Consider the following 23,164-nt stretch of genomic DNA (forward strand, 5'->3'; position numbering starts at 1 on the left):
TATGTGAAATATAGCATTGGACGTGTATAGTATTAAATGTATAGATACATGACATACAGCACTAAATATATATTAAGGGTGGAATGCATAGAAATCTTTTAAGATATCCGCTTACCAAACATGTGTGAATACCAGCAGGCATCTCTTCTTCTGAAAGGCCTTCTTCAATTCATTATTCAAGTAGCAACATCTTGCTCTCCTCTGTTCTTGAGGATACACAGATTCTGTCTCTTCTTAAAGTGTTCAGATCAACATCAGTTTTCATCACCGTTCTTCAGTGAGCATGCCTTACTCATCATGAGCTTTGTAGTCAAAACATTTCCGCCTTATTCACTGGGTGATCTTGCGAGAAGTGTTTTGCCACTCTGAGCATCAGCTTTCTTATCTGACCCATGAGGCAAGGAACACCTCCTACTACCATTCCCTTGCCTATCTGTTCTATCGAAGCTGGAAGAGCTGCCCATCATAGTCATTTTCCCATCATATTCATATGATTGATCATGTGATACAGTTTTAGCCAATGAAAGATACTGTACATGTCTACTCTGGGGCTTCTGGGATAGACTGGACTTTTCTCATGAATGAGACTGAAGTCACCGGCACTACCACATACTAGTTCATTCAGCTTTCATCATTGATGTGATTTCTAAAGCTGCATCAGCTACTCTAGGACCAAGATGGAAAGAATCACCAAGATAATCACAGAGGTACCTGCTTTCACATCACTGAATTGCTGAACCAGTGAACCATTTTTTTATTACCTGAAAAAATAAATTCCTGTTATTCAGACTTTCTGTTCATACTGCATCTCATGGGTGGGTGTGAGAATTATGGAAAGTAATTTTTTAAAAAAGACTAAAATACAGTGCCTAACACTGTATTTTTATGTTTTTAAATACAGTGTCTAACACTAAAAGGTGTTTTTATGATTATTAGTTATAGGGTTAGCAATACTAACTGATCTCAGCTTCCACATGATATTCTCAACTCTGATGTATGAATCTGGCTGGTAGTAAGAAGACATTTTTCTAAGGCCATTTCTTTGCCTCAAACTAGCATCAGTTGACCTAGGACAAGTTTTGAGCCTCTGTGGGCTTCAGTTTCCTCAGACGTTTGTGAAAATGATGTTGAAATTTCCTTTCAGATCTAAAATTCTTTTATTCTCTTTTATTTTCCTTAGAAACCTTTTCCATCACAGGATATAGGATCCAGGCTGATGGGACCAGAGAAGGATGCATAGAGTGGGGGAGAGTCTGATATTTCTAATAACATGTACACAATTTATGTGTACCTTCCTGGAGTTTAAAAGTTAGGATGCTTAGCTCTGGAAGAAGTCAGAAGCATTGGAGCTGCTCTTGGAGAAAAGGTAGGCAAACAGTCTAGGAATGTACAATGTCAAAATAGTTGTCTAAAGAGTACCTGGGACATAGTGGGGAGGTTATTTGCTCATCTCAAAGTATGTCTCAGAGAGATAGCATTCCCAGAGAGATCCCTCTGGGAGCAAAGAAATTGGCAGGTGACATTTCCCTCCCTAGACCCTCAGCATAAATACAAAGCCACCTGTCAGAACCAACACAACATGGATACTCACTACCTCACTAGCATACACCAAGCCAAGTCACTCCTACTCCTGTGGAGCTACACCTCCCAGTCGCATTTGCCTCAGTCCCAGGCCAGAGGACCCTCTGCCCCAGATGACCACCAAACCAATGCTCACACTGTGTCTCCCCACTCATAAGCTTTGCAGAACCTCAGTTCTGGTAGCAGTGGCAACAAAATTCATTTCATAAACACACCAGAGCACACCTAGTTAAAGCATGACCCATTCAGGCCAGGCACCAGACATTGCCCATGACAGTCAGAGAGCCTCTGCAAATGTCTGGCCTAAGGATAAAGTGCCCAGGATACAACAGCAGAGTGCATGCCGCACACATTGGAGACACTCCTGGAAATGCCAGGCCCTGGAGAACAGGGGAACTACATGGCAAGTCACTACAGGACCTCTTCTTCATAAGATTGTTAGCCTCAAAAACAGAAGTAACTGACTTTCCTAAAACACAGAGACTTAAATAAGATGAAAAGACAGACCAGATGAGGGAAAAAAACAAGACCGCAGCCAGAGAACTAAGTGAAACAAATGAAAGAAACATGTCTGATAAAGAATTTAAAGTAATGATCATAAGAATACTCACTGGACTTGAGAAGAGAGGGGAAAACATGAGTCAGACCCTTAATACAGAGATAAAGAATAACATAGCAGAGATAAAGGACACAATAAATGAAATCAGAAACATGCTTGATGAAAGGAGCAGCAGGCTGAAACAAACAGGAATGAATTAATATCTAGAAGAGTATGGAAGTAAGATGATCAAAAGAGAGAAAAGAATTATGCAAAATGAAAATTGACTTAGGGAACTCAGTGACTGAAAATTTAATGACACTCATATAGTGCAGAAGAGAAAGAAATGAGAGCAGAACATTTATTTGAAGAAACAATAGCTGAAAACTTCCAGAATCTGGGAAAAGAAACAGACATCCAGATCCAGGAGGAACAGAGATCTCCCATCAAAATCAACAAAAAGCAGACCCACACCAAGACTTATTGTAATTAAATTGGCAAAATATAGTGATAAAGAAAAAATTTAAAAGCAGTGAGACACACACACACACACACACACACACACACGAGTAACTTACAAGGGAAAACGCATAAAACAAGTAGGGGATTATTCAACAGACTTTGCAACCTAGAAGGGAGATACATGATATATTCAAAGTGTTGAATGGGAAAAATCTGCAGCCTAGAATACTCTATGTAGCAAGGCTATCATCTAGAATAGAAGGAGAGATAAAGAATTTCCAAAAAACTGAAGGAGTTCATGACCATTAAACCAGCCCTGCAAGAAATATTTAAAGGGACACTTTGAGTGGAAGGAAAAGACCAAAAGTGACAGCATAGAGATAGGAAATACAAAAGCAGTAAAGATGAATATATCTATTAAAAGTCAGTCAAGGGATGCCTGGTGGCTCAGGGGAGTCTGCCTTTGGATCAGGGTGTGAACCTGGGGTCCTGGGATTGAGTCCCACATCAGGCTCCCCGCAGGGAACCTGCTTATTCCTCTGCCTATGTCTCTGCCTCTCTCTCTGTGTGTCTCATAAATAAATAAATAAAATCTTAAAAAAAAGAAAAGTCAGTCAAGAACCTAACAAAATGAAAGGATATAAAATATAATAGCATATACCTAAAACATGAGGAGAGGTGTAAAGAATGGGTTCGAATTTAAATGACCATAAACTTAATGTGGATGGTTACATGCAGATGGGGTTATATACAAACCTAATGGTAACCACAAATCAAAAAAGACTAATACATATGCAAAGAATAAAGATAAAGAAATCCAAACATATCACTAAAGAAATGAGCAAACCAAGAAAGAGAGAAAGACAAAAAAGGGTTAGAGGAAATCTTCAGAAACAACCACAAAACAAATAAAAAAATGACAATAAATATATATCTGTCAATAATTACTTTGAATGTAGGTGGACTAAACACTCCAATCGAAAGACATAAGTTGACAGATGAGATCAAAAAAATAAAAGCAAGACCCATATTTATGCTGCCTACAAGAGGCTCATTTTAGATCAGAAGAAATTGGAAAATTTAAAGTGAGGAGATGGAGAAACAGCTATCATGCAGGCGGATATCAAAAGAAATCGGACACTGAGGTGTGCAATAGCACTGGGTGTTATTCTATGTGTTGGCAAATCGAACACCAATAAAAAATAAATTTATAAAAAAAGAAATCAAGAATTGTAATACTTATATGGGACAAGATAGACTTAAAGATTGTAATAGGAGATGGGGTGGAAGTAAGACAACAGAGTAGTAGCAGGACCATGGGCTTGCCTCGTCCTTCCAACACGGGGAGATCAACATCCAACCACCTTGAATAACTACAAATTAAAGTTTAAGGATTGAGGATTAAGAAAGTCTGCACAGTTGGAGAATGTGGCAGATGCGATGTTCAAAGATGTGAACTGAGGGAGAGGAAAGCCATGCGGCTGCAAAGGAGAGGAAACCCTTTTGGCAGAGCAAAGTCAGGGAGAAAGAGAAAGTGGGAGAGAGCACAGGGGGCAGGGATCACATAATGGGCCACGCTGAGGAGATCCCCTGGGTCACACTGGGAGAGATCACTCCCCTTCCCAGAGTACATTTGGAAAAGCATCTTCTGCTTCTCCAAGGACAAGAGACCAGCTGGGAACCATTGAATGGTGTTCAACAGTAGGATCAGAGATGCACATAGAAGGAAGAAAACCTCTCAACTTTTGACGGTGAGCCGCAGTAGGCCTAAATTTCTGTGTGTGCACCGAGTGGCTGCTTTTCTGCAGCAGAACTGAGCAGAGAGCAGACACAAGGGCAGATTGCAGACCACCTGGCTGCTGCGTTTCAAGGTTTCCCACAATAAACTCAAGCCTCTGAGACTGCTTTTCTGGGACAGAACGGAGTAGGGGCCTGAGGAGGGCCCGACAGCCTATAACGCAGCTCCAGCTTTCGCCGAGCATTACAATAATCTCTAGCCTCCTCCTTGACACTATGCAACTGCTTTTTCGGGGACTGGATGGGACGGTGCAGGCCCCAGGGCTCTCCTCCAGGGCAAGGGAGTGGGCCCACACTTTGCCAGGTCCATTCAAATCTGGAGTTTTGAGAATGCCAGGTGGCTCGGTTAGTTAAGCATCATGAACCCACAGTCCCGAGACTGAGCCCTGCGTTGGGCTCCCTGCTCAGTGGGGAGTATGATTCTCCCTCGGCACCCTCTTCTGCTCATGTTCTCTCTCTCACTCACCCTCTCTCTCAAATAAATAAAATCTTTACAAATTTTTTTAAATTAAAAACAAAAAACAAAAATACTTGGAGTTTTGAATCTCTGCCACTAGCCTGAGATAAAGTACAAAACATCTGTGGCTCCAGGAGTGCTGACAGCCCAGGAATAGACAGGTTAAGGGCAAAGAACTGATGACAGCCCAGGGCACAGGAGATTGCTTTTCTGAGGGCCTCCGAAACATTGGTAGCCAGGAGTTTCCCTCCCCAGGGACAAAAAGGCAGAGTGATGACACATTTTTCCTCCTCCCTGTCCCCCTGCCCCAGAACAGTCAGACTTCAGAGAGAAACACAGCATGTCCAGTGGAGTCTGGAGTTCCCTATGCTAAAACCTGCCCCCCCCCGCCCCCCCCCCCCCCCGCACCTGGCAGGGGCATCTTTAAAGGAGTCAGTAACCTTGTAAGCCAGCTCAGCAGGCTTCTCCCTCAGAAGAAGCTCAGGGGCAGCTGGGTGCCTCAGCAGTTGAGCATCTGCTTTTGACTCAGGGCGTGATCCCGGGGTCCTGGGATTGAGTCCTACATTGGGCTCCCCTCAGGGAGCCTGCTTCTCCCTCTGCCTGTGTCTCTGCCCCTCTCTCTCTATGTCTATCATGAATAAAAATAAATACATTAAAAATAAATTTTAAAAAGAATAAATAAAATTTAAAAAAAGACCAACACAGGCCCCCACATCTACCAAGTCTCCTGTTAAAGAATGCTCCAAGACACTAGCTTCCTGTGGGAATAGGGGAAGATGGTGTTTTCTTTTTGTATTTTCCTCCTCTTCTAAATTTTAAATATTTCTATTTTATATTTTCCATGTTTGGGGATCCCTGGGTGGCTCAGCAGTTTGGCGCCTGCCTTCGGCCCAGGGCGTGATCCTGGAGTCCCGGGATCGAGTCCCGCATCGGGCTTCTGGCGTGGAGCCTGCTTCTCCCTCCTCCTGTGTCTCTGCCTCTCTCTCTCTCTGTCTGTCATGAATAAATAAATAAAATCTTTTAAAAAATATATTTTCCATGTTTTATCTTTTATATGTATTTTTATCTTATATATATATATATTTGTTCTTTTTTTTTCTTTTCTCTTCATCCTTTTTCTTGGTATCAGGCTTATAAATTTTTGTTCATTTGTTGGTTTTTTAATTTCCTTTTATTTTTTTTTGGATCAGGCTTCTTATTTTTTTTTCTCTTTTCTTCTTTCCTTACTCTTTTATTCCTTCTTTCTTTCTTGTTCTTTGGAATCAGGCTTATAGTTTTTGTCTGTTTGCACTTTTGTTCCTTTTCCATTTCCCTCATCTTGGATCAGGCTTTCCCCCCTTCTTTTCTTTTTTCTTTTACAGGCCTATATTTACAAACAAATCAAAGCACACCTAGTTAAAGGTCCAAACACTTCCCAACTCCAAGCAAGGAGGAACTCTGTAGAAGATGGACCAGTGGGAAAGAGCAGCCAAAATGCAACAGCATGGTGTACACAGCTTACACTACAAACACTTCCTGAAGTTTGTTGTCATTGTTGTTGTTTTTATTGTTTTTTTCTTTTTTCCTTTCTTTTCTGGAAAAATGACAAGATGGAGAAATTCACCCCCAAAAGAAAGAGCAGGCAGTAATAGTACTCATAGCCAGGGATTCAATCAATACGGATATAAGAAAGATATCTGAACTAAAATTTAAAACAACTTTAAAGATACTAGCTGGGCTTGAATAAAAGCATAGAAGACACTAGAGAATCCCTTACTGTAGCAATAAAAGAAGTAAATCTAGTCAGGCAGAAATTAAAAATGCTATTACCAAGATGCAGCCCCAAATGGAGGCCATAAAAATGAGGATGAATGAAGCAGAAGAAAGAATCAGTGATATAGAAGATACAATGATGGAAACAGGTAGCTAAAAGAAGAGAGAAAAAAACTACTAGATCACAAAGGGAGACTTACAGAACTCACTGATTCCATAGAGCAAAGTACAATCTAGATTATAAAGGTCCCAGAAGATGAGGAGTAGGGGAGAGGGGCAAAAGGTTTATTTGAACAAATTATAGGTGAGAACTTCTCTAATATGGGGAAAGAAACAGGCATTCAGGTCCAGAAGGTCAGAGAACTCTTCTCAAAGTCAATAAAGATAGGTCAGCAACTCAACATATAACAATGAAGATTGTAAATTTCAAAAATAAAGAGAAAACCCTGAAAGCAGCTCAGGACAAGAGGTCCTTAACTTACAAGGATAGACACAAAGGCCTGGCAGCAGACCTGTCTGAAGAGACCTGGCAGGCCAGAAAGGACTGGCATGGTATATTCAATGTGCTAAATGGGAAAAATATGCAGCCAAGAATACTTTATCCAGCAAGGCTGTCATTCAGAATAGAAGGAGAGATAAAGAGTTTCCAGGACAAACAAAAACTAAGGAATTTGTGAACACCAAGCCAAGAAATATTAATGGGGATCCTTTGAGCAGAGAGAGTACCCAAAAGTAACAAAGAAAGGAAAGGAACAGAGACAATCTACAGGAACTGTGACTATACAGGAAATACAATGGCACTAAATACATATCTTTCAATAGTTACTCTGAATGTAAATGGACTAAATGCTCCAGTCAAAAGACACAGGATATGAAAATGGACCCATCAACATGCTGCTTACAAGAGATTCATTTTAGACCCAAAGACACCTCCTGATTAAAAGTGGGGAGAAGGGGAGAGAAGAGATGAAGAAGGATACTATATCATAATAATGGGGTCTATTCAACAAGAAGATCTAACAATTGTAAATATTTATGTCTCTAACATTGAGGAGGCCAAATACATAAATCAGTTAAAAATAAAATTAAAAGAGCTCATTGTTAATAATACAGTAATAGCAAGGGACTTTAACACCCCACTCACAGCAATGGACAGATAATCTAAGTGGAAGATTAACAAGAAAACAAGGGCTTTGAATGACACACAGGCCTAGATGGATTTAACAGATATATTCAGAGCATTTCATCCTAAAGCAACAGAATACACATTCTTCTCAAGTCTATTCTCCAGAATAGACCACATACTGGGTCACAAATCAGGTCTCAGGCACCTAGGTGGCTCAGTGGTTACATGTCTGCCTTTGGCTCAGGTCGTGATCTTGGGGTCCTGGGATTGAGTCCCACATTGGGCTCCCCGCAGGGAGCCTGCTTCTCTCCTGCCTATGTCTCTGCCTCTTTCTGTGTGTCTCAAATAAAATAATAAATAAATAAATAAATAAATAAATAAATAAATAAATAAATAAAACCGTTTTAAAAAAATCAAGTCTCCACTAGTACCAAAAAATTGGAATTATTCCCTGCATATTTTCAGACAACAATTCTTTGAAACTTGAACTCAATCATAAGAAGAAATTTGAAAGGACCACAAATACATGGATATTAAAGACCATCCAACTAAAGAATGAATGGGTCAACCTAGAAATTAAAGAGTTGAAAAAATACATGGAAGCAAGTGAAAATGAGAACACAACAGTCCAAAATCTTTGGGATGTAGCAAAGATAGTCCTAAGAGGGAAGTATATAGAAATACAGGCCTTACTTAAGAAACAAGAAAAGTCTCAAACACACAACCTACACTTACACTTAAAAGAGCTGGGGAAAGAGCAAATGAAGCCTAAAGCCAGCAGAAAAAGGGAAATAATTAAATTAGAGCAGAAATCAATCAAAAGAAAAGAAAAACAGATCAACAAAACTAGAAGCTGGTTCTTTGAAAGAATTAATAAGATCGATAAACCCCCAGCCAGACTTATCAAAAAGAAACCCCAAACACCCAAGTAAATAGAATCATGAATGAAAGAGAAGAGGTCATAACCAACAATGAAGAAATACAAATAATTATGAGAATATTATGAGCAATTATATGCCAACAAATTAGTCAATCTGGAAGAAATTCTAGAAACATATACATTAACATAACTGAAAGAAGAAGAAATAGAAAACCTGAACATATGTATAACCAGCAAAGAAATTGAATCAGTAATCAGTAATCAAAAATCAAAAATCTTCCAACAAACAAGAGTCCAAGGCTGGATGGCTCCCCAGCGGAATTCTACCAAACATTTAAAGAAGAACCAGTACTTCTCTTCTGAAACTATTTCAAAAAATAGAAATAGAAACCTCAAAACTCATTCTATGAGCATTACCTTGATCCCCCAAACAAGACAAAGACCCCATCAAAAAGGAGAATTACAGATCAATATCCATGATGAACATGGTTGCAAAAATTCTCAACAAAATACTAGGAAATATGATCCTACAGTACTTTAAAAGGATTATCACCATGGCCAAGTAGGATTTATTCCTGAGCTGCAAGGATGGGTCAATATTTGCAAATTAATCAACATGATACATCACATTAATAAAAGAAAGGACAAGAGCCATATGATCTTCTCAGTAGATGCAGAAAAAGCATTTGAAAAAATATAGTATCCTTTATTGATAAAAATTCTCCACTGTGTAAGGACAGAGATAGTATACCTCATTATTATAAAAGGCATACACAAAAGACTTACAATGACTAAGAGCTTTACCCCTAATGTCAGGAACACAACATGGATGCCCACTCTCACCATGGTTGGAAGTCCAAGCCTCAGCAATCAGACAACAACAACAACAACAACAACAACAACAACAACAAAATGGCATCCAAATCAGCAAATAAGTCAAACTTTCACTCTTCACAGATGACATGATACTTTCTGTAGAAAATCCGAAAGACTCCACCAAAAAATTGCTAGAACTGATACAGGTATTCAGCAAAGTGGCAAGATATAAAATCAATACACAGAAGTCTGTTGCATTTCTGTACACTAACAATGAAGCAGCAAAAAGATAAATCAAGGAATCAATCCCATTTACAATTGCACCAAAAAAACAAAAGAGACCTAGGAATGAACTAACCAAAGAGGTCAGAGATCTGTCCTCTGAAAACTATAGAACACTTACGAAAGAAATTGAAGAAGACACAAAGAAATTGAAAAACATTTCATGCTCATGGATTAGAAGAAAAAATGTTGCTAAAATGACTATGCTACCCAAAGCAATTTACACATTCAATGCAATCCCTATCAAACTAACAGCAGCATTTCTTTTAAAAGATTTTATCTATTCATGAGAGACACAGAGAGAGGCAGAGACATAGGCAGAGTGAGAAGCAGGCTCCTTAAGGGGAGCCTGATGTGGGACTCGATCCCAGGACCCAGTACCGTGCCCTGAACCAAAGACAGATGCTCAAATGCTGAGCCACTCAGGTGTCCCACACCAGCATTTTTCACAGAGGTGAAACAGTTCTAAAATTTGTATGGACCAGAGAGATCCTGAATAGCCAAAGTAGTGTTGTAAAAGAAAACCATAGTTGGAATCATCACAACACCAGACTTCAAGTTGTATTACAAAGTTATAGTCATCAAGAGAGTATGGTACTGGCACAAAGACAGGGATCAATGGAACAGAACAGAGAGCCCAGAAGTGGACCCTCTACCGTATGGTCAACTAATCTTTGACAAAGCAGGAAAGAAGATCCAATAGAAAGAAGACAGTGTCTTCAGGAAATGGTGTTGGGAAAATTCAGTTACATGCAGAAGAATGAAACTGGGCTACTTTCTTACACCACACACAAAGATAAACTCAAAATGGATGAAACACCTAAATATGAGACAGGAATCCATCAAAATCCTAGAGGAGAACACAGGCAGCAACCTCTTTGGCCTCAGCCACAGTAACTTCGTCCTAGACACATCTCCAGAGACAAGAGAAACAAAAGCAGATGAACTATTGCACGTCATCAGGATAAATAGTTTTTGCACAGTGAGCGAAACAATCAACAAAAATAAAAGACAACTTACAAAATGGAATGGGAAAGGATATCTGACATATCAGATAAAGGGCTCATATCCAAAGTCTAAGAACTTGAACTCAATACCCAAAAAAATATAAAAAATCAAGTCAAGAAATGGGCAGAAGACATGAATAGACATTTCTCCAAAGAAAACATACAAATGGCCAACAGACACATGGAAAAAATGCTCAACATCACTCATCATCAGGGAAATACAAATCAAAACCACAATGAGATACCACCTCACACCAGTCAGAATGACTAGCATTAACAACTCAAGTAACAACAGATGTTGGCAAGGATGCAGAGAAAATGGAACCTTCTTACACTGTTGGTGGGAATGCAAACTGGTGCAGCCACTCTGGAAAACAGTGTGGAGGTTCCTCAAATTTTAAAAATAGAACTACTCTAAGACCCAGCAATTGCACTACCAGGTATTTATCCAAAGGATACAAAACTAGTGATGTGAAGGTGTACATGCACCCTCTTGTTTGTAGCAGCAATGTCCACAGTAACCAAACTATGGAAAAAGCCCAGATGTCCATCAACAAATGAATGGATAGAGAAGATGTGGGATATTTATTCAATGGAATATTACTCAACCATCAAAAGGAATGAAATATTGCCATTTGCAATGATGCACTGAGGTATTATGGTATACATAATACCACAAATGGGTATTATCTTAAGCAAAATAAGTCAGAGAAAGACAAATACCATATGATTTCACTCACGTGTAGTTTAAGAAACAAACAAACAAAAATAGCAAAGGAAGAAAAAAAACAAATTAAGAAAAATACTTTTTTTGGCATATTTTTTATTTAAATTCAATTAGCCAACATAAAGTACATACTTAGTTTCAGATGTAGAAATAGACTCTTGGGACGCCTGGGTGGCCCAGCAGTTGAGCATCTGCCTTCAGCTCAGGGTGTGATCCCAGAGTCCTGGGATCAAGTCCTGTATCAGGTTCCCTGCAGGGAGCCTGCTTCTTTCTCCTCCTGTGTCTCTGCCTCTCTCTGTGTATGTCTCTCATGAATAAATAAATAAAATCTTAAAAAAAAAAAAAGAAACAGACTCTTAATTGTGGAGAACTGATGGCTACCAAAGGGGAGTGGGGAGGGTGGATGGGTTAAATAGGTGATGAGAATTAAGGAGTTCACTTATTGTGATGAGCACAGGATGATTTATGGAATTTTTGAGTTACTATATTATACATCCAAACCTAATATTACACTTTATACTAACTGGAATTAAAACAGAAACTTAAAAAAAGAAGTAGTCATGCCAAAAATGTTTATTCTGTATATAACTCTCAAGTGTAGTGTTATCCAATAGAATATTCTACGATGGTGGAAATGTACTGTATTTGCACTAATACAGTAGGTACTAGCTACGTGTGGCTATTGGGCACTTGAAATGAGGCCAGTGAGATGGAGGAACTGGATTTTTTAAAAAAGATTTTATTTATTTATGAGAGACAGAGAGAGAGGCAGAGACACAGGCAGAGGGAGAAGCAGGCTCCATGCAGGGAGCCTGATGTGGGACTTGATCCCAGGACTCCAGGATCACACCCTGGGCTGAAGGCAGGCTCTAAACCACTGAGCCACCCAAGGATCCCCAGGAACTAGATTTTTAAATTAAAGTTAATCTTCATAAAGCAATTTAATGTCAAATATTTATATGTGGCTACCATTTTGGAAATGTAGCTCTAGGCTTCCAAGTTACAGGAAGTGGGAGATGGCAAAACATGTTAAATGACACCATGGGGAATTAGACTAATCCGCAGGGGAAGTTTTTCTAAGACACTGGAGTCTTCAGAAAGTCAATGTCATAAAAACAAATTTAAAAAAAAACAACACATGTAGGGATGAAGAGATGAACAAAACATACGGCATTCACCTGGGTTGGATCTTGATTTAAAAAAAGACCCAACAATACAATCTTAAAAGACAGATGCAACATAGTATTATAAAATCATTGCTAGTTTTCTCAGATATGATATTGAATTGTAATTATGTGTCAGGGTATTATTTTTAGAAGATGCATGATGAGTAAAGGGTCGTATGGTCTACAACTCACTTTAAATGATGCAGGAGATATATGAGTATGTATGCGTAAAGAGAGCTAGAGAAACCTAAAGCAGACACAACAATCTTTTTAATAGTCCGGGCATGCATGATATCTCTTCTAAAAGAGTAGAAAATGTACCTATTAAACTGACTGACTTACAAGATTTCCAAGTAGCATCTTCAAGATGCTGTCTGGCTTCCTCTTACTCTAAAGTACAGGCATACTTCATTTTATTATACTTTGCGTTATTGCACTCTGCAGATATTGCATTTTTTACAAATTGTTTTATTTTATTTTTTTATTTTTTACAAACTGAAGGTCATGTCAAGTTAGTCTATTGGCACGATTTTCCCAGCAGCATTTGCTCAGTATATATCTCTGTGTCATATTTTGGTAATTCTCAGAATGTTTCAAACTTTTAAATTATTATTATATTTGCTTTGGTGGCTTCTGATCAGGAATTGACCTGCTAAAAGCTGAAATGATGGCTAATATTTTTTAATAATAAAGTATTTTAATTAAGATATATACATTATTTTTTCAAACATAAAGCTATTGCATAGTTAATAGACTTCAGTATAGTGTAATTATAATTTTTATATGTACTGGGATATCAAAACATTCATTTGATTCACTTTATTGTGGTATTTGCTTTATTGAAGGGGTCTGGAGCTGGATCAGCAATATCTCCAAGGTATGTCTACAAAATATATATGAGCTAAGAAAGAAGCTAAAGAGAGGACTATTAAATATAAAGGGGTCATGACTTGCTGGTTTTGAAAATTCTCAGACCTCTATATGGCAAATAATGTTAAAATTAAGAAATGGCTTCCAAGCAGAGCTTTATCTCAGAAAACTATGGTGTAAGGAAGGCAGAGTGTAGCTATAAAATATTTTGTTAAGAATTGTGTTAAAAGAAACTTCTAGGGTCAAACCTCAGACAGTTGTTCAGATAAACAAAAGAGCTAAGAACCTGAAGGTCATTGTGTTTAAAAACCTAACAGAAGCCAATGTTGTAGTGGGATGAGCATTTAGGAGACCTGGGGAAGGGATGAATATATTTTTCAAGTGGAGAAATGTGTATCATGTAGCCAGCCTCCAAACTGGCCCTCAGTGATCCCAGTTTCCTGATATTTGTGTCCTGGTCTAAAGCCCCACACTGAATACAATACAGTGGATGTGATGGTATGTGACATCTGATGTCTGGCCATAAATGAATGGCCTTGGCTCTCTTAGATCCTTGCTCTGGGAGAGCATTTGCCATGTCATTTAGGCTCTCAAGCAGCTCTATGAGGAGGCCCACATGGAGAGTACACTCTGTTGGATACTGTTCCCTCCAAATTTATGTTCTTTCTAGACCCAGATATGACTTTATTTGGAAATAGGGTCATATAATCAGTTAAGATGATGTCATACTGGAGCAGGATTGGCCCATGATCCAATATGACTAGTGTCCTTATATGAGTTAAAAAAGGGCCACAGACTAGGATGCCTGGGTAGCTCAGTCGGGTAAGCATCCGATTCTTGATTTTGGCTCAGGTCATGATCTGAGCCCCGTCTTAGGCTCTGTGCTGAGACTGTGGAGCCTGCTTAAGATCCTCTCCCTCAAAATAAAATAAGATGAAAACAGAGAGGGATGCAAACCCTAAGAGACCCTTAAGTATAGGAAACAAACTGTTTTTGGAAGGGAGGTGGGTAGGGTGATGGGGTAATTGGGTGATGGGCATTAAGGAGAGCACTGAGTATTGTATGCAACTGATGAATCACTGAGTTCTATTTCTGAAACTAATAATATAGTGTAGGTTAATTAAATTGAATTTAAATTAGAACTTTTTAAGAAAGATTCTTTCTCCCTCTGCCCTCCCCCCCGCCCCAGCTTGCATGCACACACATGTTATCTCTCTCTAGGTGTAAAAAAAAAAAGGGACAGACACACACAGTGTAGAACAAAGGTAAAGACAGAGGCAGAGATTGGAGTGATGAATCTGCAAGGCCAAGAGTGCCAAGGATGGCTGGCAACAGCAGAAGCCAGGAGAAAGGCAGGGACCAGATCCTATAGATCCTCCAGAGGGAGCATGGCCCTGAAGACACTGGTGCTTCAGATTTCTAGCCTCCGGAACTGTGAGAGAACAAATCTATTGTTTTAAGCCACCCAGATTGTGGACGCTCCGGGAAATGAATACAGAAAGTAACTGAGGCCTCCTGCCAGCACAGCACCAAATTGCCAGTCAAGTGGGCGAGCCATCTTGGAAATGCTCCTCCAGCTTCAGGCAACATCTAACTGCAACCTCACGAGAGACCTAAGCCAGAATTGCTCAGGTAAGTTAATCTTGAATTTCTGTTCTATGGACATAAATATAATACATTTTTTGTTCTTTTAACCCACTAAATTTTGGGGTATCAGTAATACTGCAAAGATCTTGACCTTTAAATGAATAATAAATAAGTTCACTTATTTGATATATTTACTAAATTATGTGCTCTGGTCTAGAGCTTTTTTTTTTTTTAATTTTTTATTTATTTATGATAGTCACAGAGAGAGAGAGAGAGAGAAAGAGAGAGAGAGAGAGAAGCAGAGACATAGGCAGAGGGAGAAGCAGGCTCCATGCACCGGGAGCCTGATGTGGGATTCGATCCCGGGTCTCCAGGATCGTGCCCTGGGCCAAAGGCAGGCGCCAAACCGCTGCACCACCCAGGGATCCCTGGTCTAGAGCTTTGATGATGGTTTGGACGCTTGGCCTGAGTAAGCAACTGAAACTAGAGATTATCAGAAAGAGTGGTTTGGAAAATGGCATTACTTAAATTGCTTTAAGAGTGGTTGAAAGACCGTAATTCCATTCCATTACTGTCTGTCCACTAGGCTTTAGCTATTGTGCTGTCTCTGTACTGCTCATATTAACGGGTTCTCTTCCTTCACTGCCCTCACCCTTCAGCAAGAATGGAAATTAGTTCCATTTTCATCCTTGACCTTGAAATGTCTGATGCTACTCCCATAAATTTGAGTCTGGTTGAACACTGAGCTGCTCTCCTGATCCTAAGCTGCCTCATAGCTAGTAAAATGTGGCTCAGAAGCCTGCACACAGACTTTTGTAAGGCCTGAATGGGGTAATTGAATGCAATGATGCTTATTAAGTGCTTCACACAGTGTCTGGCTCAATACGTGATCGATATTATTACTATACATTAGAAATAAAATGCACTCAAGTGATTAAACCCATTAAATGTATGAATGCCTAGGAGAAAGGATGTGAAGAATCCCTATTGCTATACCCCTTGAGTGGGCCATTGGGAACATTACCAATGACTCAGAATGGGCTAGTTTAAAATTAAATACTACATCTCTTTGGAAGAGCTAGCCATATGTAGGATATGTGTGTGCTGAAGCTGCAGCATCTAGGGGGAGGAGCAAGAGCGCCCTGAAGAAAGATCTCGTGATTACCAGAAGCAAGGAAATGGGGCTGGAATGGAAAAAGAATGATAAAAGCTACCTGGCTTACTTCTGGGGTAGCAGAGGCAACCCGTTCCATTATTACAAACTTCTTTCCTTAGAGAATCACCCCTAATTCAGCTCTAAAGGTGACATTGATTTTGCAAACATTTTTTCTGTGTCAGCTGCTCTGCTCAGATTATTTAATTGCCCCCTAACAACCCCATAAGGAAACACTGAATGCGGCAAAGCCCAGACTAGAACCCAGAGTCTGACATTAGAGACTATTCCTATCTCAGTGCCTGTAAATGTTGATGAGCTACTGAATAAAATGTACCTCCATCTCCCCAAGGCGCCTTAATGTTACAGCTTCTCTCTGGGTGTGGAATGCAGGAATTTCAGGTGTCAGCATCCTGTGTATGGTTGACTAGTTTTCAAAGCAGGGGAGGTTGAGTGCGGAAGGAAGGAGGGTGGCTTGCTTTGCAGCTGTCCTGCAGGCCCATTGCAGCTCCCATTTCCTTTCTCTTCCCACCTGCCCTACCCACCCAGCTTCTGCTCTTGTTGACCTTCAGGGTCTCTTCTTTCAGAAATGGCTAATATTTGTGATGATAAAACGATTGAGAAACTCTGGTGTTTTGTAAACACTTGACATTCTTCATTTATGAATTTTCCCATTTGACAAAAATAGTAGGCTTTCCATATGGAACAAAATCACAAAACTAAGATGTTAGCAAGACAATTGAAACCAGAGTGGCCTGGGGCATGCAGGGTAGGAAACAGCGCCCATACTTCACTAGTCCCTGTTTGAACACAAGACAGTGATGCTGACAATTAAGTAGAGGGATGTTTAAATTCTGCTCAATTTGTGATGATTGTGGTTGCTGGGCAGTGCTTAGTATAGTTTAGAAAGAGTCCCAGGAAAATTATGGAGACAAAAACTATTGAGGGATCAAAACCACTGGGCCATTCCTGGCCCCTCAAGCCAGGAAAGTGAAGCTGCAGGGTTGAGGGGCACACTTGGGCTCCCTCCCAAAGTCTACTGGAAAGCAGCCATGCCCTCTCTCCACCCCCAGTGTATTTTCACAAAGAGCATGAGATCAAGAGGGGAAGAAACAGCCACACATTTGGGGAAGCCGAAAAGCAAATGGATGAATGATTAAAGACTGAGCAGAGGAAGGCCAATGGGAGGAAGGAGGGGCAAAGTGAGCCCAGAGCCCCCAGCAAGGAGAGCAAGAGACACCTGGCCAGTTACCCAGACCCCACTCAAGGCTTTGGGACTGACAGCTCCAGGCCCTCTGGATGGCAGTGAGGAGGTTGAGTCTAGTTGGTTTTGACCCCAGTCAGTTTTCTAGATGCCTCCTCCATCTACCCAGTGGCATCACAGCCTCCTCCCCAACTCTAGCACAAAGTTGGAAGCTTCTTTTCTTTTTCTTTTTTTTTTTAAGATTTTATTTATTTATTTATTTATTTATTTATTTATTTATTTATTTATGAGAGACACAGAGAGAGAGAGAGAGAGAGAGAGAGAGGGGCAGAGACACAGGCAGAGGAAGAAGCAGGCTCTGTGCAGGGAGTTTGAAGTGGGACTCCATCCCGGGTCTCCAGGATCAGGCCCTGGGCTGAAGAGGGTGCTAAACCGCTGATCCACCTGGCTGCCCAGAAGCTTCTTTCCAAAAAAAAAAAAAAAAAGTTCTGTCTTTGGCCCAGAGGACACTGGATCTAATTGAAGGTCGGACTATCTGATGAAGATAGCCACTCAGCTCACTGTCCCTACTTCCTTCTGCCACCTGCTGGCAGGAGGTGGGGTCATCTTAGCAGGGATTGAGGAGCCCCAGAAACTGAACTCAGCAGTTCCCCGACTGAGAGGATGATGAGATCGTACCACATGGACCAGAATTTCCATCAGTTTCAGTCTCTTGTCATAACTCAGTAGTTTTGGAGTTGATGGGGTTAAGATGGCACAGTAGTAGGGAGACCCAATGCTTGCTTTGTCCCTCAAACACAGCTGGATAAATATCAGATCATTCTGAACACCCAAGAAATCAGTCTGAGGACTGAGAGAACAAACTGCACAACTAGAGTGAGAAAAGAGACCACATTGTGGAAAACAGGATGTGAGGAGACTCATGATTTGGGGAAGAAAAGGATCATGGGTGCTATAGTGGGGAGAGAGCCCTGATTATTTAGAGAGGAGAGAGAGAGACCGAGATAGCAAGCACAGTGCACAGGGGATTGCACAAGAAAAATAATTCCCCAAAACCCTTGACTGGGAAAGCGAGGGGTTGATTATCACACATTTTTACCACCAGTGGAGCTCAAAGACTGAAGCTTTAGAAGTCTCTGCCACGGCCAGTGGTGTTCCTACAGAGAAAGAGGACAGAAGCCTGGGAACAGACAGCATGGTCTCTGGATCCCCCGGGTCACACTGGAAGGATAGTTCCTTTCTTGGAGTGCATTTGGAGGTGTGGCACTGCCTCTCAAGAGATGAGAGTGGTGGGTGCCATTCATTAGCACAGGGGCAGAGCCACCTGCTGAGGGCAGCTAGCCTGGATGCCTGAGTTTTGCTATACTTTAAGCTCCAACCTCCTGTGTATTGGTATGACTACCCTTCTGGGACAAATTGGCACCAGCTCCAGCATGGTGAGACACCCCCCGCCCCCAGAGGATCACAAGTCCATGCTGCCCTGGGTCCCTAAAATTTGGAGTTTTGAAACTCAGCCTGTATGCCTGAGATAAGACACAAGTGCAGTGCACTGCCAGGCAGGTATGTGGCCCAGACAGAGATGGGGTTAAGGCAGGGATCTGAGGGATGCCTGGGACACATGAGCAGAGATTGCTTGCTCTTCTGTGAGAGCTTTCTGCATGGTGCAGGGTGCAAAATCCTCACTCTGGGGACAAGGGAGCAGGCTGGCACCATTTTTCTCCCCTGCCCATCAGCAGACAGACTTCAGTGAGTAACACAGCACCCAGAGTGGAGGCTTGAGCCTCTTACACCAAGCCATGCCCCCTAAACTCTGCAAGAGCTTTGGTACTAGGGCAAGTTTGCCTGAGAGCTAGAGCAGGAGTGGCCCCCAGCACAAACACCCTACATGCCCCATGTCTACTGATCATAGGGGTGACCAGGTGGCTCAGTTGTTTAAGCATCTGACTCTTGATTTCAGCTCAAGACATGATCTCAGAGTTTTGAGATCAAGCCCTTCATCAGGCTCCATGGTCAGCAGGGAGTCTGCTTGAAAATCTCTCTCTCCCTCTCTCTCTCACCCACCACCTGCTCTCTCTCTCTCTCTCTCTCTCTCTCTCCAAGATAAATAAATACGTCATCAAAAAGAAAAAGTCTACCAAGTGTAGACTGCTGCAAAGCTTCAGCTCTAGTGGAAATAGGCCCTGGCTTCTTTTAACAAGCAGACCACAGCACACCTAATTAAAACTTGGCACACACTGGACAAGGTCCAAACACCCCCCACTGCAGGCAAGGAGAAACTCTGCAGAGGACTAACCTGAGGGAAAGAGCAGTCAAAACACAGCAGAGTACACACAGCATATACTAGAAAGACTTCCTGAAGGCCCTAGACAGTATATGACCTCTTTTAATATAACTTCCAGATGCAGGAAACATAACAGGCTTTCCTAACCCAGAGAAGCAGAGACTTACACAAAATGCTAAGATGGAAGAGTTCATCCCCAAAGAAAGAACAAGAGGTCATGGCCAGGGATCCAACTGAAACAAATACAAGTAAATATGCCTTATCCAGACTTTAAAACAAAAATCGTAAGGATTCTAGCTGGGCTTGAGAAAAGCATAGAGGACACCAGGGAATCCCTTATCATAGAGACAAAAGACCTAAAAACTAGTCAGGCCGAAATTTTTAAAAATGCTATAACTGAGATGCAAAATTGACTGAATGAAATGACCATGGGATGGAAAAAGCAGAGGAGTGTGTAAGTGATATAGAAGATAAAATTCTGGAAAATAATGAAGGTGAAAAGAAGAGGAAAAGAAAAATATTGGATCACAAGTGTAGGCTTAGGAAACTCAGTTACTCCATAAAGCATAATAATATTGGTATCATAGAAGTCCCTGAAGAAGAGAGGGAAAAGGGCGGGGAAAGGTTTATTTGAGCAAATTATAGCTGAAAACTTCCTAATCTGGGGAAGGACATAGACATCCAATCCAGGAAGCACAGAGAACTCCCATCAAAATCAACAAAAGCAGGCCAACACTAAGACACATCACAGTAAAATTTGCAAAAATACAAAGATAAGAAAAAAAATCCTAAAAACAGCAAGGGAAAAGAAATCCCTAACTTACAAGGAAAGACAAATTAAGTTAGCAGCAGATCTATCCACAGAAACTTGGCAGGCCAGAAGAAAATGGCGTGATATATTCAACGTGCTGAAGGGGAAAATAGTAGCCAAGAATTCTCTATCCAGCAAGGCTGTTGTTCAGAATAAAGAGAAAGAGTTTCCCACACAAACAAAAATTAAGGAGTTCATGACCTACCACTAAACCAGACCTACAAGAATAATTAAAGTGGACTCTTTGAAAGATCAAAAGTGATAGAAAGAAACAGAAAATCTTCAGAAACAATGACTTTACAGTTAGTACAATGGCACTAAATTCATGTCATATCTATCAATAATCACTCCTACTGTAAATGGACTAAATGTTCCAATCAAAAGGCATAGGGTGTCAGAATGGGTAGAAAAACAAGATCCATCTATATGCTGCTTATGAGAGGGTCATTTTAGACCTAAAGACACCTGCAGATTGAAAGTGAGTGAATGGAGAAACATTTATCATGCTAGTGGGCATCAAAAGAAAGCCAGAGTAGCCATACCTATTATCAGGCAAACTAGATTTTAAACCAAACTAGATTTTATAACAAGAGGTGAAGAAGGGCACTATATCATAATAAAAGTGTCTAGAAGATCTAACACTTGTAAATATTTATGCCCCCAACTTGGGAGCACCAAAATATATAAATCAGTTAATAACAAACATAGAGAAACTCATTGATAATAATACAGTAATAATAGGGGATTTGAACACTCCACTCACAGCATGGAAAGATGATCAAGGCAGAAAACCAACAAGGACAAAAGTCCACACTCTTGTCCCACAGCCTGCATGTGTGCCACCGGGGGCCACTGTCCTTGCGGCTGTGGCCTCTTGCTCTGTGTAAGCCTTCTCTCTGCGCCTGCTGGCCGGCAGGGAGCCGGTGAGCCTGGGTTCTCTGTGGGGTGAGGTGCTCACTGACAATGTGGTGCCAGATGAAGGAAAGCAGTGCCTGGACCCAGGGCCTGGTCAAACTTGGCTTCCCAGGCAACCAGTTCCAACATCAGGAATGCCAGGAAGGAGGAGATCTTGAATTCCCTCAAGTACATCCCACCCCCACACAGGTGGTAGTTGGAGCCCGCCTTTACACTTTTTGAGAAGTGTGAGGTGAACAGAGTACACACACACACCCTCTTCACCTCTCTCTGCCCCCAGTGAAAACACCACTATGCTCATGACCCCTCAAGTTCATCACTTGGTCTAGGATATGGCACAACAATGTTGCCTGGAATTTTGAGAAGTTCCCGGTGGGCCCAAATGGTGTGCCTGTGAACGGATAAAGCCCCTGCTTTCCAACCATTAATACTGAGCCTGATGTCAAAGCCCTGCTGTCCCAGGGGCCCAGCTGTGCCTAAGCAACCCGCCTATTTCTGCTGCTTGGCAGTAACAGCACCACCCTCTGGGGATTTCACCCATGATAGTGTTTCCTGGAAATCTGCTTGGAGGAATGCCCAATTTCCAAGAAAATCCCCTGAGATGAGAGCTTCTTGTCCATCCCAGTACCCTCTCCCCAAGCCAAGTCGTCTCTCTAAAAAACTGTTGGATGTCAGGAAAAAAAAAAGAAAATCAACAAGGAAATGAGAGCTTTGAATGACACACTGGCCCAGATGGACTTAACAGATATATTCAGAGCATTTCATCCTAAAGCAGCAGAATGCACATTCTTTTAGAGTGCACATGGAACATTCTCCAGATAGATAACATACTGGTCACAGGTCAGGTCATAACCGGTACAAAAAGATTGAGATCATACCATGCATATTTTCAGACCACAACACTATGAAACTTGAGGTCAATGAAAAGAATAAATTAGGAAAGAACACAAATACATGGAGGTTAAAATAACATCATACTTAAGAATGAATGGGTTAGCCAGGAAATAAAGAAGAGATTAAAAAAATATATATATACATGGAAACTGGGATGCCTGGGTGGCTCAGCGGTTTAGCGCCACCTTCAGCCCAGGACGTGATCCCGCAGTCCCAGGATCGAGTCCCATGTCGGGATCCCTGCAGGGAGCCTGCTTCTCCCTCTGCCTGTGTCTCTGCCTCTCTGTGTGTGTGTGTCTCTCATGAAAAAATAAATAAAATCTTAAAAAAAAATACATGGAAACAAATGAGAATGAAAACACAACAGTCCAAAATGTAGCAAAAGCAGTTGTAAGAGGGAAGCATATAGCAATCCAGGCCTTCCTGAAGAAGCAAGAAAAGTATCAATCAAATACACAACCTACCCTGACACCTATAGGAGCTAGAAAGGGAGCAGCAAATGAAGCTTAAAGCCAGCAGAAGAAGGGAGATAATAAAGACTAGAGCAGAAATAAACTATATAGAAATAAAAAGAAAACAGAATAGATCAATAAAACTAGGAGTAGGTTCTTTGAAAAAATTAATAAAATTGATAAAGTCCTAGGCAGACATAACAAAAGAGGGAGGGAGGGAGGGAGGGAGGGAGGGAGAGAGAGAGAGAGAGAGAACCCAAATACTTAAAATCATGAATGAAAGAGGTAAGATCACAACCAACACCACAGAAATACAAACAATTATAAGGGAATATTATGCCAAGAAACTGGGCAATCTGGAAGAAATGGATAAAGTCCTAGAACATACAAACTACTAAAACTGAAA

At 40.9% G+C, this 23,164-nt stretch overlaps 1 long non-coding RNA gene and 1 pseudogene across 2 annotated transcripts; both read left to right on the plus strand.

Moving 5' to 3' along the window:
* Nucleotides 1-15,087, plus strand: LOC144293492 (uncharacterized). Of its 2 annotated transcripts, none has more exons than XR_013360713.1 (3): nt 1-1,366; nt 13,437-13,468; nt 14,683-15,087. It is a non-coding gene; the product is annotated as an uncharacterized LOC144293492 (long non-coding RNA). The 2 variants fall into 2 exon arrangements; XR_013360712.1 differs by having other exon boundaries at nt 12-1,366; nt 14,923-15,087.
* A 3,664-nt stretch (nt 15,088-18,751) lies between these two features.
* On the plus strand, nt 18,752-22,001 carry LOC144292080 (glutathione peroxidase 1 pseudogene; annotated as a pseudogene).
* The last annotated feature ends 1,163 nt before the right edge of the window (nt 22,002-23,164 follow it).

Source organism: Canis aureus, chromosome 21, assembly GCF_053574225.1.
Source record: "Canis aureus isolate CA01 chromosome 21, VMU_Caureus_v.1.0, whole genome shotgun sequence".
Lineage (NCBI taxonomy): Eukaryota > Metazoa > Chordata > Mammalia > Carnivora > Canidae > Canis > Canis aureus.